This window comes from Oncorhynchus tshawytscha, linkage group LG18 (assembly GCF_018296145.1).
Source record: "Oncorhynchus tshawytscha isolate Ot180627B linkage group LG18, Otsh_v2.0, whole genome shotgun sequence".
In the NCBI taxonomy this organism is placed as follows: domain Eukaryota; kingdom Metazoa; phylum Chordata; class Actinopteri; order Salmoniformes; family Salmonidae; genus Oncorhynchus; species Oncorhynchus tshawytscha.
In genome coordinates this window covers 990,162-1,004,559 of record NC_056446.1, presented here as the reverse complement: position 1 = coordinate 1,004,559, position 14,398 = coordinate 990,162, and the positions used below count along the sequence as shown (strand labels likewise).

At 42.1% G+C, this 14,398-nt stretch overlaps 1 long non-coding RNA gene across 1 annotated transcript; it reads left to right on the top strand.

Moving 5' to 3' along the window:
* The first annotated feature begins 3,579 nt into the window (after nucleotides 1-3,579).
* On the top strand, nucleotides 3,580-5,210 carry LOC112218041. Its single transcript, XR_002948546.1, has 2 exons — nucleotides 3,580-3,621; nucleotides 4,186-5,210. It is a non-coding gene; the product is annotated as an uncharacterized LOC112218041 (long non-coding RNA).
* The last annotated feature ends 9,188 nt before the right edge of the window (nucleotides 5,211-14,398 follow it).

The following is a 14,398-nucleotide window of genomic DNA, read 5'->3' as shown; positions in this document are numbered from 1 at the left end:
TGATAGTCTTGAATAAATAAATGTTCTGGTTTTCCTGACCTGGACGCCATGTACAGTATTATAACAGCCCATTATTCATTCTGATAGTCATTAATAAATAAATGTTCTGGTTTTCCTGACCTGGACGCCATGTACAGTATTATGACAGCCCATTATTCATTCTGATAGTCTTTAATAAAGAAATGTTCTGGTTGTCTTGACCTGGACACCATGTACAGTATTATAACAGCCCACTATTCATTCTGATAGTCATTAATAAATAAATGTTCTGGTTTTCCTGACCTGGACACCATGTACAGTATTATAACAGCCCATTATTCTTTCTGATAGTCTTTAATAAATAAATGTTCTGGTTGTCCTGACCTGGACGCCATGTACAGTATTATAACAGCCCATTATTCATTCTGATAGTCTTTAATAAGTCAATGTTCTGGTTGTCCTGACCTGGACACCATGTACAGTATTATAACAGCCCATTATTCATTCTGATAGTCTTTAATAAATAAATGTTCTGGTTGTCCTGACCTGGACACCATGTACAGTATTATAACAGCCCATTATTCTTTCTGATAGTCTTTAATAAATAAATGTTCTGGTTGTCCTGACCTGGACGCCATGTACAGTATTATAACAGCCCATTATTCATTCTGATAGTCTTTAATAAGTCAATGTTCTGGTTGTCCTGACCTGGACACCATGTACAGTATTATAACAGCCCATTATTCTTTCTGATAGTCTTTAACAAGTCAATGTTCTGGTTGTCCTGACCTGGACACCATATACAGTATTATAACAGCCCATTATTCTTTCTGAAAGTTTATAGATATGTTCTGGTTTTCCTGACCTGGACGCCATGTACAGTATTATAACAGCCCACTATTCATTCTGATAGTCTTTAATAAATAACTGTTCTGGTTGTCCTGACCTGGACACCATGTACAGTATTATAACAGCCCACTATTCATTCTGATAGTCTTGAATAAATAAATGTTCTGGTTTTCCTGACCTGGACGCCATGTACAGTATTATAACAGCCCATTATTCATTCTGATAGTCATTAATAAATAAATGTTCTGGTTTTCCTGACCTGGACACCATGTACAGTATTATAACAGCCCATTATTCATTCTGATAGTCTTTAATAAAGAAATGTTCTGGTTGTCTTGACCTGGACACCATGTACAGTATTATAACAGCCCACTATTCATTCTGATAGTCATTAATAAATAAATGTTCTGGTTTTCCTGACCTGGACGCCATGTACAGTATTATAACAGCCCATTATTCTTTCTGATAGTCTTTAATAAATAAATGTTCTGGTTGTCCTGACCTGGACGCCATGTACAGTATTATAACAGCCCATTATTCATTCTGATAGTCTTTAATAAGTCAATGTTCTGGTTGTCCTGACCTGGACACCATGTACAGTATTATAACAGCCCATTATTCATTCTGATAGTCTTTAATAAATAAATGTTCTGGTTGTCCTGACCTGGACGCCATGTACAGTATTATAACAGCCCATTATTCATTCTGATAGTCTTTAATAAATAAATGTTCTGGTTGTCCTGACCTGGACACCATGTACAGTATTATAACAGCCCATTATTCATTCTGATAGTCTTTAATAAGTCAATGTTCTGGTTGTCCTGACCTGGACACCATGTACAGTATTATAACAGCCCATTATTCATTCTGATAGTCTTTAATAAGTCAATGTTCTGGTTGTCCTGACCTGGTCACCATGTACAGTATTATAACAGCACATATTCTTTATGATAGTCTTTAATTAAGAAATGTTTTGACTGTTAGGTCCAAGTTAACCTGGATTATTCTAAATGAGTTCCGAGAGCCGATCGGTTACCCAACAACATAATATCATTTTATTTAGCAACGTGTTTTTAAAACTACAGACAGCAGGCTATTATTCCACTTCTCCTCCATGCATTAATTAATGTGTCTGCATGTCTGTTCAACATTTGGCGAAAAAGAAACAACGCCATAAATGAATAACAGACACATATTTTTCTCTGTAAGGTTTTACATTTCTAACTCAATACCACAGCTCAGATTTGCCCGAACGAAAAATAAATCAAGCCCTACAAATATATTCAATTATTATTAACCCTGCATTATATTTGCATAAAAGCACTTAGGTATTAATTTAGAAATCTCCGGTCCTCTATATTTAATTAGATCTACAGGGAAATGTTATTGATCTGCCAGTATTTTCATTTAGAAGCAGCCTCTTAATGAGTTTCAAGAGCCGTGTCATAATAATTATTATTGGATTATTCACCCAGGCAACCACTTGTTAGTGTAAAATTGAAAATGATGTGCTTTTATTTTTTTGATCGAATTCAGTAATATATTTGTACCACTGTAGATGCTGTATTTTAATTTAGAAAACATGTTTTTCCATAAGTGTAGCACAGTGTGAACTCTACAAACAACGTTTCCATGATGGGTTACTAACAGGACAATAGACTCTTCATACCTCCATTTATTTACAAAATGATAGTCTAATAGCTCGGCCAGGTGTGAAAAATCCTCCTCAACTTGCAATGTATTCGATGCTTAAGTACTCTAAAGTTTTACATTTCTAACTCTAAACCTCATGCAACCGCAAAATGTCGGGTGAAGCATATACTGTACAGTATTTATGCTTTTGTTAATAAAATAATGATAAAAATACTCTTTCAAAATGCAGATGTTTATTTCAAATACTGTACATCTCCGCTACATTTTAGTCGCACTTCCACCCAGCTCCACGACCACGGGTAAAACCTTGCTGAGATGATCAATGTATTTGTTGCATTGTTGTATCGTCAGTTTCTCAAGCCAAAACGTCTTGATTGCCTTTACCAGTTCATCTTTGCTTGTAGGCTTGGGAGAGTTACAGATGAATGTTTTCAGTTGATGCCAAACTAGTTCGATCAGGTTTAAATCAGGAGACCTATGCGTATAGATGATTTTTTTTTTTTATATCCTGTAGGCCTACCATAGGCAATGTGAGTCTCACTAGTGTTGAGTATTGTCCTGTTAAAAGTGGTGTAGGTCTACTTACTCTGCTGGCGTCTTGACCCAGTTTATGCCCTCATTTACAATGCAAACCTGGGCGGCAGTGTGTTTTGGGTCATTGTCTGCATTTGGAGAAAAAAAATGACATAAGCCTAACAGCCAACATTAGGTAAAATAATCGAAATATACATGTAAATAGGCCTAAACATAACAAAAATATTGCTATAATCCTACCTTGAAAGAAATTATTTGGTCCCAAAATCACCTCTCTGACATAGGGTCGAGCATATCTCTTGATGATGTCATTGAATGTCTTACCAGCTTTAATCCATGCCTGGGCCTGCAGCACGCAACGTTATTTGTTTGTCAGACGAATCATTGTGTCAAAACTATAGAACAGTATAAAACAAGAGAACACACATGGTTAATGTTCTGAAAAAAAAGAAATGTATATATACTGTACATACATATATATATATATACATACCTGCCCTCCAGGACACCTACACCACCCGATGTTACAGGAAGGCCATAAAGATCATCAAGGACATCAACCACCGAGCCACTGCCTGTTCACCCCGCTATCATCCAGAAGGCGAGGTCAGTACAGGTGCATCAAAGCTGGGACCGAGAGACTGAAAAACAGCTTCTATCTCAAGGCCATCAGACTGTTAAACAGCCACCACTAACAATGAGTGGCTGCTGCCAACACACTGACACTGACAATGACTCAACTTCAGCCACTTTAATAATGGGAATTGATGGGAAATGATGTAAATATATCACTAGCCACTTTAAACAATGTTACCTTATATAATGTTACTTACCCTACATTATTCATCTCATATGCATACGTATATACTGTACTCTATACATACTCATCTCATATGTATATACTGTACTCGATACCATCTACTGTATCTTGCCTATGCTGCTCTGTACCATCACTCATTCATATATCCTTATGTACATATTCTTTATCCCCTTACACTGTGTATAAGACAGTAGTTTTGGAATTGTTAGTTAGATTACTTGTTGGTTATTACTGCATTGTCGGAACTAGAAGCACAAGCATTTCGCTACACTCGCATTAACATCTGCTAACCATGTGTATGTGACAAATAAAATGTGATTTGATTTGATTTTTAATAACATGTGTTACAGAGCCTTTCCATATGTCCACTCAAGTTTCTTCAACTGTCTCCTGACTGTGAATAGAGCAATGGTGATGTTGTGGGGTGATGCCAGCAGATTCCAGATTGCTTTTGCCGATCGCTCATCATCTTCAACCGTCAGTGAGTCGATGGCTTGAACAGTCTCGCTGGAAATGGAATACAAAGTAAAAATGTGCAGCATACAGTAAAGACCAGCAGTCGATTTATTTAAGCATTATTTATAGCATTATTATGCCTACTTTACAGGATTGTAGCCTACTGTACCTGTTCCTTTTCCTGGGCTTTCGGGTAACACAGGCACCTGATGATAGTGTTTTCGAATAGCACTGACCGTGACCATAATCTCCAGATCTAACAGTATTTTGCTGACATGTTTAATTATTCAAGGCTCCTTTCTCTTCTCTGTTTGGGAGTTCTGTTAAGAATACAAAAGAAGAGACCCTTGATGGGCTATCATCCGGACAATAGACTCTTACCGAGAGTAGGGACTTTAAATGTATTAATGGATGTTTGTAAGGCATGTCACTTCTCCCATCTCTTTTGCATAGCCTACCAAATGCATTGTTTTCTAACCACATCTGGTGGATTCATAACAAATTACTATGGGAATAAATATCACTGAATGACAGAAATATTGGATTAAATTAGGCGAATGAAGGCAACAAATTGTTGCTTACTGGAACACCCAAAGTAATCCAATTGTTATAACAGGATTTGGAGCAACTGTTTCAGCACCGTTTCGCACTGCTCTGAGACAAGCATGGGGACTGGACTTGATAAACAATGAGATTTTTATTTTCACTGAATATCTGTCTGGGTATTGGTTAGCTAACAATTAGGGTGTGGAAATTTTAGGATTATTTTGCTCTTCACTCGCTGTCACTTAGTAGCCTCGGCCTACTCCCGACCGGTCACTTGTACAGTGCCAAAAAACACAGCGGAAATATCACATTTACATAAGTAGTCAGAACCTTCACTCAGAACTTTGTTTATTAAAGCACCTTTGGCAGCGATTACAGCCTTGAGTCTTCTTGGGTATGACGCTACCATTCTTCTCTGCAGATCCTCTCAAGTACTGTCAGGTTGGATGAAACCAGGTTGGTTTCATCAGACCAGGGAATCTTGTTTATCATGGTCTAAGAGTCTTTAGGTTAATAGCTTAGGCCTACTCCCGACCGGACGTGTTGTACAGCACCATATTTTCTTAATAGAAAGACTGAGGCCTACTGTACATAGGCTACTGTAAAATGCAGTTTTGTTTTTCTTGGAATAAAAACACCATAATATTAATCAAATGAATTAAGCTACATTTCTAAAAATCAATCCCATACACAATGTTCTTACAAAAAAGGTTTAAAGTCTCTAGTACTGCCAATATTAAAAACAGTCAAATGCTTCTCCAAGATGCCCTCTGGTGGTCAAACTAGCACTAATTAGCATTAATGGCAACAATGACTGACAATTAAATACCGTGCCATAGAATTTTGCGGCAGCCTGCAAGCTGTGCTGCAGTACGACACAAATTTTAAAGAAAGAACCACTGTATGTCGGTAATCCTGTCTAACACTGCTTTAAAAATATATATATTGCTTAGTAGAACTGCATAAGTGTTGCTCTCCACTTTTTAGATGACCAAGGTTTGAAATCAGTGGAATTCAAGTATAATAGCTAAGGATTCAAACTAAGGGCAACCATGGCCGTTACAGGGAGAAACAGCTAGCTACATTTTCAGATATTACACGTTTTTACATTTTGACAAACTAGTTTTCATTTAAAGTGTACTGTTAGCTAGCTAGCTTAAAGTTAGGTGTATGATCTTGTTATTCGTACCTCAGAGCCATTTGCTTAGGTAGTTATAGCCTAATGTTAGAAAGCTAACATTGAACCTAGTTGGTTACCTGCAGATTCATGCAGGGAAGTAACGTCATGAGTTGTGATTATGGTTCACTGTTTAGCTAGCTAGCTACAGGTCTTAACAAAAGACTCCACTATGCTAGTATGTCACTGTGACACCTTTTGATAGAGGTAGCTGTTAAATTCGCCCTGGCTATCTACTCCGATTTCTAACCACGGGTAAGATAGTCTAGCTAGCTACATTTTCAGATATTACACGTTACTAATTTTGACATAAACTGTTTTCATTTCAAGTTAAAGTGTACTGCTAGCTAGCTAGCTACTGTTAGCTGGCTCGCTAGCTAACATTACATGTATGATCTTATTATTTGTATCTCAGAGCCATTAGCTCTGTTTGTTATAGCCTAATGTTAGCTAGCTAACATTGAACCTGGTTGGTTAGCTACCTGCAGATTCATGCAGGGTAGTAACATCATGAGTTGTGATTATGGTTAATTGTTTAGCTAGCTAGGTAGCTACATGTCTTAACAAAAGACTCCACTATGCAAGTGCCCATTTCAATAGAATGTCACTGCGACAAATGTTAGTCAGTTAGCTTGGGTGCTTGACTGCTGTTGTTGGGACAGAATGCTCGGATCAACCCTTAAAGTGATTGGTTGATCTAAAGCTTAAGAGGGTGTGAACGATGCAGAACGGGTGTAGACAAAACACATTCAAATGTTCTCATAAGTAAGGTTACAAGTTTATCAACTTTCAAAGCAGAATTACTTTAGTAATCCATCTCTCTTTTGTTTAGAGAGAAAACAATGTCTTGTTCGACTTGGATGTCATATTATGAAAATCTGCTTCCATTCCATCCCTCCAGTTACTGTATGAACAGAAGAAAAATAATCACAATTAAAGGCTGTTTTTATTTCGAGAATCCAGTGGATATACAACAACTTAAGAATTATAATAGCACATTATCCAGCACAAAACCATATACACATGAAGTTCTTTGCACATTATTCTTGTTCATCTGCAAGCACAGTGGTGCAGTTAGTCTTCAAGTAATTCTACCTAATAACAAGTGTATTTCTGTCAAATGCAGTCAAAGTAACACACTCTTGTCCACACGACGCCATACATGTGGTCTGCGGTTGAGCCTGGTTGGACGTACTGCCAACTTCTCTAAAACTACGTTGGTGGCAGCTTATTGTAGAGAAATGAACATTCAATTCTCTGGCAACAGCTCTGGTGGACATTCCTGCAGTCAGCATGCCAATTGCACCCTCCCTCAAAACATCTGTGGCATTTTGTTGTGGGATAAAACTACACATTTTAGATTGGACTTTTATTGTACCCAGCACAAGGTGCACCTGTTTCATGATCATGCTGTTTAATGAGCTTCTTGATATGCCACACCTGTCAGGTGAAAGGACTATCTTGGCAAAGGAGTAATGCTCACGAACAGGGAAGTAAACATTTATACACAACACTGTTGAGAAATAAGATTTTTGTGTGTACGGAACTTTTCCGGGATCTTTTATTTCAGGTCTTGAAACATAAGACCAACACTTTACATGTTGCATTTATATTTTTGTTCTGTGTATGTATGGGGTTGTGACGTACCAAACTAAAACTTAGCCATGGTCACCTACAGTGGGTCTTCATTTAAAAGTTGCAAGGCCAAAATCCCTGTCATTCGCACAAAGAAGAGATGGACATCGGGGACATAGGTTGGGGTGCCCTGTAAGGATCCGATGGCTATTGGGTAATCTGCCTTTAGCCAACGTGCAATCATTGGATAACAAAATGGATGCGCTCCGATCAAGACTATACCTCCAACAGGACATTAAAAACTGTAATATCTTATGTTTCACTGAGTCGTGGCTGAATGACAACATAGATAACATACAGCTGGCTGGGTTTTCCGTGCATCGGCAAGACAGAACAGCTGCCTCCAGGATGACAAGGGGTGGAGGTCTGTGTCTATTTGTAAATAACAGTTGGTGCACAAAATCTAATATTAAGGAAGTCTCAAGGTTTTGCTCGCCTGAGGTAGAGTATCTCATGATAAGCTGTAGACCACACTATTTACCAGAGAGTTTTCATCTCTATTTTTCATAGCTGTCTATTTACCACCACAAACTGATGCTGGCACTAAGACGGCACTCAATGAGCTGTATAAGGCCATAAGCAAACAAGAAAATGCTCATCGAGTCGGTGCTCCTAGTGGCCGGGGAGTTTAATGCAGGGAAACTTAAATCTGTTTTACCTCATTTCTATCAGCACATTAAATGTGCAACCAGAGGGAAAAAAAACTCTAGACCACCTTTACTCCACTCACAGAAACACGTACAATGCTCTCCCTCGCCCTCCATTTGGCAAATCTGACCATAACTCTATCCTCCTGATTCTTGCTTACAAGCAAAAACTGAAGCAGGAAGTACCAGTGATTCACCCAATAAGGAAGCGGTGAGATGACGCAGATGCTAAGCTACAGGACTGTTTTGCTAGCACGGACTGGAATACGTTACGGGATTCCTCAGATGGCATTGAGGAGTACTCCACATCAGTCACTGGCTTCATCAATAAGTGCATCGATGACATCATCCCCACAGTGACCGTACATACATACCCCATGAATTACAGGCAGCATCTGCACTGACTAAAGTGTAGAGCTACCGCTGTCAAGGAGCGGGACTTTAACTCGGACGCTTATAAGAAATCCTGCTATGCCCTCCGACAAACCATCAAACAGGCAAAGTATCAATACAGGACTAAGATTGAATCGTACTACACCAGCTCCGATGCTCGTCAGAGGTGGCAGGGCTTGCAAACTATTACGGACTACAAAAGGGAAGTACAGCTGCGAGTTTCCCAGTGACACAAGCCAAGCAGACAACCTAAATAACGTCTATGCTCAGTTCGAGGCAAGCAACACTGAAACATGCATGAGAGCATCAGCTGTTCCGGACGACTGTGTGATCAAGCTTTCCGTAGCCCATGTGAGTAAGACCTTTAAACAGGTCAACATTCACAAGGCCGCAGGGCCAGACGGATTACCAGCACGTGAACTCCGAGCATGCGCTGACCATCTGGCAAGTGTCTTCACTGACATTTTCAACCTGTCACTGACCGTGTCTGTAATAACAACATGTTTCAAGCAGACCACCATAGTCCCTGTGCCCAAGAACACTAGGGTAACCTGCCTAAATTATTACCAACACATTGCACTCATGTCTGTAGCCATGAATTGCTTTGAAAGGCTGGTCTTGGCTCACATCAACACCATTATCCCAGAAACCCTAGACCCACTCCAATTTGCATACTGCCCAAACAGATCCACAGATGATTCAATCTCTGTTGCACCATAATGCCCTTTCCCACCTGAACAAAAGGAACAACTATGTGAGAATGCTATTAATTTACTACAGCTCAGCGTTCAACACCATCGTGCCCTCAAAGCTCATCACTAAGCTAAGGACCCTGGGACTAAACACCTTCTGCAACTGGAGCCTGGACTTCCTGATGGGCCGGACCCAGGTGTTAAGGGTAGTTTACAACCCATCTGCCATGCTGATCCTCAACACAGGGGCCCCTCAGGGGTGCGTGCTCAGTACTCCCTGTACTCCCTGTTCACCCCTGCATGGCCAAGCACAACTTCAACACCATTTATAAGTTTGCCGACAACACATCACCGACAGCGATGAGACAGCCTATAGTGAGGAGGTCAGAGACCTGGGACTGTTGTGCCAGATAACATCTCCCTCCCGTGATCAAGAGATAGGAGATGATTGTGGACTACAGGAAAAGGAGGACAGAGTATGCCCCCCATTCTCAACGGGCTGTAGTGGAGCAGGTTGAGAGCTTCTTGGTGTCCACATCACCAACATACTATCATGGTCCAAACACACCAAGACAGTCATGAAGAGGGCATGACAATGCCTATTCCCCCTCAGGAGACTGAAAAGTTACGGCAAGGGTCCTCAGATCCTCAAAAGGTTCTACAGCTGCACCATCGAGAGCATCCTGAGAGAGCATCTCCGCCTGGTATGGCAACTGCTCGGCCTCCGACCGCAAGCCACTACAGAGGGGAGTGCGTATGGCCCAGTACATCAATGGGGCCAAGCTTCCTGCCATCCAGGACCTCTATACTGTACCAGGCGTTGTCAGAGGAAAGCCCTAAAAATTGTCAAAGACTCCAGCCCCCCTAGTCATAGACTGTTTTCTTTGCTACCGCATGGCAAGCGGTACCGGAGCGCTAAGTTAAGGTCCAAAAAGGCTTCTTAACAGCTTCTACACCCAAGCCTTAAGACTCCTGAACATCAAATCAAATGGCCACCCGGACTGTTTGCATTGTCCCCCCCAGCCATGACATGATTGACACCAATGGTTTGTGGTCGGTTTCTACTTCGAAGTCTCGTCCGTAGAAGTATTGGTGAAACCTTTCGCAAGCGTATGTGCTTGCCAGTAGTTCTTTCTCTATTTGTGCATACCTTGTCTCTGCGCCTGTCAAGGCTCTGGACGCATAGCCGACGGGTTTCCATGTGTCGTCATGCTGTTGCAGAAGAACTGCTCCCAGGCCAAACTGTGACGCGTCTGCAGAAATCCTTGTGCTTTTCTCTGGATTATAGAACCTGAGCACTGGCTCTTCTGGTGATTGTCTTCTTTAGGTTTTTGAAGCAGTTTTCCTGTTCATGGGACCATTACCATTCCTTTTTCTGTTCCAGAAGACATCTGAGTGGAGCGGACTGTGCTGACAGTTGAGGTATGAACTTTGCAAGGTAAGTGATCATGCCCATGAAGCGTCTCACATCGTCCTTGTTCTTCGGGCGCTCCATGTCGTTGATGGCTGATGTTTTCCTCGGGTCTGGTTTGACTCCGTCCTCTGGAAGTACATCTCCCACGAAGGTAAGTGTTTTCACACCAAACTCGCATTTGTCCTTGTTTAGTTTTAGGTTGACTTTCCGTGTCAAGTCCAGCACTTGTCTCACTCTCGCACCGTGTACTTCTTTTGTGGACCCCCAGATGATGATGTCATCCATCATATTCTCTCCACTCCTGGAATGTGCTCGAAGATCATGTGGATTGTCTTGTGGTAGACCTCTGGCGCTGAGAGAATCCCATATGGTAGACGAAGAAATCTGTACCTGCCCTCAGGTATGTTGAATGTGCATAGCCTTGAGCTTGCATCGTCTAGCTTCATATGCCAGAATCCTGATGAGGCATCAAGCTTACTGAACCACTTTGCTCCAGCAAACTGCGACATTATCTCTTGTCTGGTTGGCAACTTGAAATGCTCTCTCTTGATTGCTTTGTGGAGATCTCTCGGGTCTAGACATATCCTGAGATCAACGTTCTTCTTCACCACAATAACCAGTGAGCTTACCCATTCTGTAGGTTCATCCATTTTTGTGATGACATCCATCTTTTCCATGCGTCCGAGTTCCTCTTTGAGCTTTTTCCTCAGTGCAAATGGAACTTTTCTGCATGCATGCACAACTGGAGTAATTTTGTCATCAGTACATATTTTGTGTTCTCCTGGTAAACATCCAAGACCCTCAAACACATCCTCATACTCAGCCAGTATTGATTCTTGGTGATTTTCAGTCTGTGATGTCACTACATACACTCTTTTCAACAAATTGAGCTTTTCACATGCAATGATTCCTAGAATAGGCTGTACACTCTTTTCCACAATCAGCAGCTGTGCTCTGAACCGTTTTCCTTTGTGCTGTAAAGTTACTATGCAGCTCCCTTTGACTGGTACGTTCTCCCCAGTATAACCAGTAACCTTCATTTCCACCGGGTGTATTTTACTCTTCACCTTCAGTGTTTTGTAGTCATCCAGGGATAACAGGTTTACCTGTGCTCCAGTATCAAGCTTGAATGGTATTATAGTTTCATTCACCTTCAGTGTTTTGTAGTCATCCAGGGATAACAGGTTTACCTGTGCTCCAGTATCAAGCTTGAATGGTATTATAGTTTCATTCCCCTTCAGTGTTTTGTAGTCATCCAGGGACAACAGGTTTACCTGTGCTCCAGTATCAAGCTTGAATGGTATTATAGTTTCATTCCCCTTCAGTGTTTTGTAGTCATCCAGGGACAACAGGTTTACCTGTGCTCCAGTATCAAGCTTGAATGGTATTATAGTTTCATTCCCCTTCAGTGTTTTGTAGTCATCCAGGGACAACAGGTTTACCTGTGCTCCAGTATCAAGCTGGAATGGTATTATAGTTTCATTCACAGTCAATGGCACAATCCATTCAGCATTTACTGCATTGCATATTTCCACAGAATCAACAAAGAATTCTTCCATCTCCTCGACTGTGTGAACCTTTTTCTTTGTAGCCTCAGCTTTGCAGCATTTTGAGAAAATATTATCTTTCCCACAGTTGTTACATGATTTGCCATATGCAGGGCATTTTTTTAGCTTGTGGATAAATCCACATTTTTCACATGTAGTGTTTTGATTTCTCTCTTTTGCTTGTTTTTGTTTTGTAAGGTGTTGTGTGTATTGCTCCTCTCTTTTTATTGCATACACTGACGTCTCATCCCTGCACAGCTCTTTAGCTTGTGCTCTGGTGGTTTCAGCTGCTCGACACATATTCACTGCTTTATCCAAAGTTAAATCTTGCTCACACAGCAATCTCTCCTTGAGTCCATTATCAAGTATGCCACAGACTATCCTGTCTTTCCCCAGTGAGTCTTTCAGATGTTCAAATTCACACGTTTTGCTCAGTGTGTTCAGCTCAGTCAAATACTGGTCAAAACTGACTCCCTGTTTCTGATCATGAGAGAAAAACTTGTATCTCTCAAACGTGACGTTCTGGCTTGGTACAAAGTACTCCTCAAATTTAGCCATTAGCACAGTCAATGTGAAGTTTGCCTCGTCTTGCTGAAAGCTATTGTAAATGTCCAATGCGTCCTCTCCAATAACATGCAGAACAATGGAAGCTTTCAATTTGTCATCGTCTCCCCCTGCACCACTGGCAGCTAGGTAGATATTGAATCTCTGCTTGAAACGTTTCCAATTGTCAGCTAAATTGCCTGTTAACTGCATAGGAGTAGGAGGACTAAGCCTATCCACGACGGAGAACAGGAACAGTGTCAATTTCTCTTACTTCAGTATGTTACTCATCAACTTCCTCGTCAACAGATTCCAATGCAGCCTCGCTCTCACTGCTGTCACTCTCACTGCTGTCACTCTCTCTGCTGTCACTCTCTCTGCTGTCCCTCTCTATGCTGTCACTCTCTCTGCTGTCACTCTCTCTGCTGTCACTCTCTCTGCTGTCACTCTCTCTGCTGTCACTCTCTCTGCTGTCACTCTCGCTGCTGTCACTCTCTCTGCTGTCCCTCTCTATGCTGTCACTCTCTGCTGTCACTCTCTCTGCTGTCCCTCTCTATGCTGTCACTCTCTCTGCTGTCACTCTCTCTGCTGTCACTCTCTCTGCTGTCACTCTCTCTGCTGTCACTCTCTCTGCTGTCACTCTCTCTGCTGTCCCTCTCGCTGCTGTCCTCTCTCTGCTGTCACTCTCTCTGCTGTCACTCTCTCTGCTGCCACTCTCTCTGCTGTCACTCTCTCTGCTGTCACTTTCGCTGCTGTCACTCTCGCTGCTGTCAATCTCTCTGCTGTCCCTCTCTGCTGTCCCTCTCTCTGCTGTCACTCTCGCTGCTGTCACTCTCTCTGCTGTCACTCTCTCTGCTGCCTCTCTCGCTGCTGTCACTCTCTCTGCTGTCACTCTCTCTGCTGTCCTCTCTCTGCTGCCACTCTCTCTGCTGTCACTCTCTCTGCTGTCACTCTCTCTGCTGTCACTCTCTCTGCTGTCCTCTCTCTGCTGTCACTCTCTCTGCTGTCACTCTCTCTGCTGTCACTCTCTCTGCTGTCACTCTCTCTGCTGTCCCTCTCTCTGCTGCCTCTCTCGCTGCTGTCACTCTCTCTGCTGTCACTCTCTCTGCTGTCACTCTCTCTGCTGTCACTCTCTCTGCTGTCACTCTCTCTGCTGTCCCTCTCTCTGCTGCCTCTCTCGCTGCTGTCACTCTCTCTGCTGTCACTCTCTCTGCTGTCCCTCTCTCTGCTGCCTCTCTCGCTGCTGTCACTCTCTCTGCTGTCACTCTCTCTCTGCTGTCACTCTCTGCTGTCACTCTCTCTGCTGTCACTCTCTCTGCTGTCACTCTCTCTGCTGTCACTCTCTCTGCTGTCCCTCTCTCTGCTGCCTCTCTCGCTGCTGTCACTCTCTCTGCTGTCACTTTCGCTGCTGTCACTCTCGCTGCTGTCACTCTCGCTGCTGTCACTCTCTCTGCTGTCCCTCTCTCTGCTGTCCCTCTCTCTGCTGTCACTCTCTCTGCTGTCACTCTCTCTG